A 5521-nucleotide genomic window follows, 5' to 3' on the forward strand; every position below is an offset into this window, starting at 1 on the left:
GTGTGTAGGTGTAGGTGTATGTTAGACTAGTTTAAGTGTTTATGTAGTTAATAAAGTCTTACTTGTATCACACCTGAGGTTGTTCATTGTTTGCTCATAATCGTAGTCCCTAATCATGCAGATTTCTGCTACATGCTAGTACATGAGTAGTATTGTACAGTAAGAAAGTTATTTCCCTTAACCAGGAAATTAACGTTCTTAGAATTGACGGACAGTTGACCCTGAGAGGTCAAGTAAATACTTACAGCGGATCTAAATATTTATAATTAATTATAACTAGTTATGATTAATTATTCATCTTCTGTCAACAGCAGGGGTTTAGCATACTGAAAGGCAATGCCATTCTGCATTGCTTTAAGAGCTTCCCCTGCCAGCTCAGGTATATAGCCTCCAGTAGTAAGCTATAGATACAATGTGATGGTTAGCTTCATTTTGAGCATTCTTCTCGAAAGTTTCGGGGGACAATGCAAATTAGTTTGTTTTTTGGTGCATATGAAGTGATATTACCACAATATACCTGTGTTGCCTGTTCAAGAACTGCATTATCAACAACTGCAAAAGCAATCTCTTGTCCAAGAACTTTCACATAGATCAAGCCCAGGGGCTGCTTCTTTGGCAGGGCTTTGAATGTTTTAAACTGCAATATGCCAAATAAACATCAAATATATGTAACTGTTAAGAAACACTCCATAAATTACATTTATGATATGCCACACTTACAGCCTTAAGAATTTGTTTCATCCTGGGCAGCCTGTCCTCATTCAGAAATGGAGATTCCAGAAGAGCCTCCTGAATTCCGTCAGATCTAATGCCAACCCTTACGAAAAAGAAATTTATTCAAGTGTGCTATTAGTATACTTCTTTTAAACTAAAAATAGGAAAGTATACTTTTAGTCTACTTTTTATGTACTTCTCAGAAGTTTTTGTTTACAAGCAGATACCCTGTTTTCTTTTGATGTTTTGTATGTTCAGATATTCATGTAACAAAATATATACAAATTAATACCTAAATAGGGACATAGTAGTATACTTAATGTATGATGTAAAGTTCACTTAAAGAAAACTTACGAGTATACTTGCAGTATAAAACTACTAAACTAGTAGTTTACTGAGACTATACTTCAAAGTGTACTAGAAATGCTACTACAAGTATTTAATTAGAAAACTATCAGTATTCGTATAAGTTCACTTTTAGTATAGTTGCAGTACAAGCTAAAAATTTTGATGTAAACTAGTTGTGTACTCAAAGTTTACTACTGTTATACTTAAAGTATACTTTTATATACTAGAAAGTGGGCCAATTTAGTCCCAAGGAGTATTGAAATAGTACACTTACAAGTATACTACTAGTACACTGATATTTGTATACTTACTACATAAAGTATATTTAAAATATACTTGAACTTTACTTAAGTATACTTACTAAAATAAACTTGAAGTATACTACTTTTTGATAAGGGAACCTGAGAGAAGGCACTTCATTGAGGTCGGGTAAGAATTTAAGAAATGAATACAATTACTAAGTACTCCATCTTTTCCTATATATTATTTACTCACCTCAAGAACATCAGCAGCAGCTCCAGCCAGGTAAGCACGTGCTTTAGCTACAACAGCTCTGGGCAGTATGGTGGCAGCATCATTGATGATGAAGGCACTACCAGCAGCTCCAACCATGAGAGGAACTAAATGGTGAAACTAATGGGAAAGTTTTCAGAAGAAACCCTCTCCTGGCATGCAACACCATTGGAGATCAACAGAACTTTCTTACCTTCATAACCATCCAAGAGAAATGCTTTGCTGTAACGAAAGCTATGTTTGTCCAGTTTTGGGCTTAATATCTTAATGGCAACCCTGCAGGCCAAGGCACTGAAAAAGACCAAGATATATTGTTGATGTTGAAGTTTTAAGCATCTATATGTTGCAAAAAACATTTTTGCATTTGTTAGCGTTAACTCACATTAGAGCAAACTCAGGGTGTGTGCTCCTTGTCAAGGCTTTCATGTGTGAGTACACAAGACTGGCCACCTGTAGATTTGGTTCCTTCTGTAGAGCACGTGCAAGAGTAATAACCAGACCCATGGCTTTGTTTCTTTTTGATTAATTTTAATGCAGCTAAGGTGCCAACTGCAGGAATAGCCTCTAAGATCCATTTCCTTAGAAGAGTAAAAAATGAATGGCAATCTGCAAAGAGCTGTTTCAGACTGTTAAAGTGAATGTGTACCTAAAATCTGGTCTGGTTTTAAATTGAGACCAGATTCCTTCAATAGCATCCATGCTTGAAAAACGCAAAAGCTGGATGAGCTGAATAAATTTCAGAGGAACATCTTCATGGACTTCTCCCAATTTCTTTTGTAGCCAGATGATCCAGAGCATCTACTATCTTAATGAATACCAGTAAAACAAAAGCAGTTAAAATATAACTATATTAAATGTATATTAATAATAATATGAAATATGTCCTTACTTGAGCCTGTGGATTATTGATTCTCATGAGCTGAATTGGACTCCAAAGAGTCTCAGTGCTAAATTCATACTGTAAAGCTCCACGGGCTAAATATTCAGCACTGATTGGAATTATGGGAGAGACTGTAATCTCCAGAAAGGTCAAAGTTTGTCTGAAATGTTGAAAATATACAGTACTTGGGTTATCACACACACACACAAAATAAACACAGATATAATTAATTCCATACAAGAGTGAATAAGCAAACGTCTTGCCTAGTTTCCATCTGGGTAGCATCACAAATCTCATATAGAGGTGTAAACTGATGAAACTCTTGGACTGTTGCTTCAGAAATCATAACACCAGTTGGAGTTGGCTTCATGCTGTAGCTGTAGGGTGCAGCTCCAGAGAGACTCTTTACCTTCTGTTGGATAATATAGTTTATTGAATATTTTATTGTTTTAAAGGTCACACACCCTCTGCAGTACCTTTATGAACCCCCAGTTGAAATCCTGGAAACAAAAGCATTGATAAGAAATTTTTGACCAGACCTGTTGACATTCAATGCACTTTTCAGTGTAAGTCAAGCCAACATCCTTCATTATCCTCTCATGGCAAAGTGTAAGATCTCTAGACTTGGTGATGGTAGTGAGGTTGTTTCTTTCATCTTCACTGATCAGATACTGGGTCTCACAAATGCCCTGAACTCCATCCTACATCAGAATGAAGATTCAGATTTAAGATCTAGATTCATTTTATTGATAATCAAACTTCATTTCAACAAGTATCACCTCTTGAAACTCATAGATGTTCTGAGTCTTCTTGAGGTTGAGCTGAAAGATGTTCAGAATTCCCCTGTGCAGGTTGATAATGGTAGTTGGGACCTCAGAAGGTGTGAATACCTTTCCAACCACACCATTGGTGTACTCAAACTTAATAGGAATCTGAAGCTGAGCAGTCAGTTCTGAGATGAGTTTAGTAGCAACAAACGTATCCGTGGGCCAGATACCACTGTTCTCAAACAGCTGAGGATTCGAAAGCTGAAACAAATAGGCAAACTTTGAATAATTATGTGCTTCTTTTCAATTATATCTCGGGTCAGTAACAGAACAAAGCTCCATGTTGGCATTAAATTCTTCTGGTACCTTAAGAAGGAACGTATTCTCAGTTGCAGCACTGATGGAAACTTTGCTGTTGATCTTAATGCCAGCTCTGGCCAGACCTTCCTGGTGAAGACCACTGAAGAGCAAAGCCTCATATTTGTACACATAAGTCTAAATGCCTGCAAACTCAGGTACAATGGGCACTATTTTAAAGATCTAAGCGCAAGGTCTAAAGCGCACGGCGCAGGTGCACTCAGGGCATGTCCACTTTTGCTAGTTTAACAACGGAAAGAAGGTTGGCGCTGGGCGCATGGTCTAAAAGGGTTGTCCCTATTCCCTTAATGAGTAATGGGTGTGTTTTGGGCATAACATGCCATAAACCAATCAGAGTCTCATCTCCCATCCCCTTTAAAAGCCAGTTGCACTCGCACCATGGCGGGTTCGCTATTTACATGGCGGAATTTAATTTAAACATTTTTAAAATGTTTGTGTGCTGCTCCACGTCCCTGTGTGTGTAATAAGCCAAGTGTACGCGCGTTGTGCACCCGTATATAGGCGCATATTACTAACGCGCTCTTTAAATAACAAAGAAAAAAAATATTGCGCCAGACTTTAGACCCGGTTTTTGTTGGTCAATGGCGCAGTATATTTCAGTTGCCTCAAAATAGCAACGTGCCAGCAATGCGCCTGAACCTGAACACACCTCGTTTTCAGACCAGCACGCCCATGAGCGCACAAATGGGTGCAAATGCATTAGCTATTTAAACAACGCTGTGCATGACGTGAAAATGACAACTGCGTCAGGCTGAAACTTGCAAAAAACACTTGCGTCGCGCCTGGCGCCGCATTGCGCCGGGTATATGATAGGGCCCTAAAAATGCAAAATAGCGTTTTAGATAAGTCATATAGTAAAATCTGATTTTGTCATTGTTAAACACACTAGTAAAATAGGATTAACCACCAAGATTCACATGTTGACTTGCTGAAATATCAGAGATAGTTTAATAGTTATTTAATATAAAATCATACAATGTCATATTTTGTCAAATTAGGATATGCTGTGCTAATACTAACTACTAAAAATGTTAATTGTAATTAATGTATATATATATATATATATATATATATATGTTTTTTGCGACAATGACCGGCTGACTGCACATTATCCCACTTGTTGGATGTCTACTTACCAAAAAATAAAAAAAATATGCAAAAAGAGTGATACATGAGAAAACCACAGTGTAGGAAATCAGCTGCCAAGGGCAATGGTCAATTATACTATTTTGATATACCAAATGCAATAACATGATTAGCTCACCAGAGGCAACAGTGTGTTATTTGAACCTTACAGTGGCATAGTGGACAGCCTCGGTTTCTGTAGTGTCTGTTGGATATTCATCGGTGGGGATTGAAGATGCATGTTTTGTTTTAAAACTAATGCTGGAATAATGAATGTCTCGATTGTCAGCATCTGCTTTCTGCGTGAAGTCAGAGGGTGCAGTGTTATTGTGCACCGAGTCATACTGATGGGGGAAAGACAGTAAGAGAAAAATCATTCAAAAATGAAATTATTTTTTAATCAAAGAAAGGAGATGCTTACTCTTCAGAAAATGTTTACCGTCAAACTCAACTCAGGAATTCAATATGAGCTGTTATGTTACATGAGCTCTTTAAATTAAACCTTGAGATATTTCATTGTTTTCTGTTAATAATTAATTTTCTATAGGTAATTTCAAATAAAAATCTAAACAGACATTTTCAGCAGATTTTCATTTTTGGGTGAACTATTGCTTTAAGTGTTGGTTTTTGAGCAGTGGACTTACCAGAGTCTGCTTTAATGCAAACATATGTTTGATCATTTTTCCTGCAAAAACTTTGGTAAATGGGAATCATAAGTTCAAAGAAACACACACACACACACACACACACACACACACACACACACACACACACACACACACACACACACACAAAC

General features: G+C 37.1%; 1 pseudogene; it reads right to left on the bottom strand.

Annotated features, from left to right (window-relative positions):
• The window catches only part of LOC107664932 (vitellogenin-like), an 11851-nt pseudogene that overhangs the window by 4002 nt on the left and 2328 nt on the right, over nucleotides 1-5521 (bottom strand).

The sequence above is a fragment of the Sinocyclocheilus anshuiensis genome, unplaced genomic scaffold (genome assembly GCF_001515605.1).
Source record: "Sinocyclocheilus anshuiensis isolate Anshui unplaced genomic scaffold, SAMN03320099.WGS_v1.1 scaffold417, whole genome shotgun sequence".
NCBI classification, from domain to species: Eukaryota; Metazoa; Chordata; class Actinopteri; order Cypriniformes; family Cyprinidae; genus Sinocyclocheilus; species Sinocyclocheilus anshuiensis.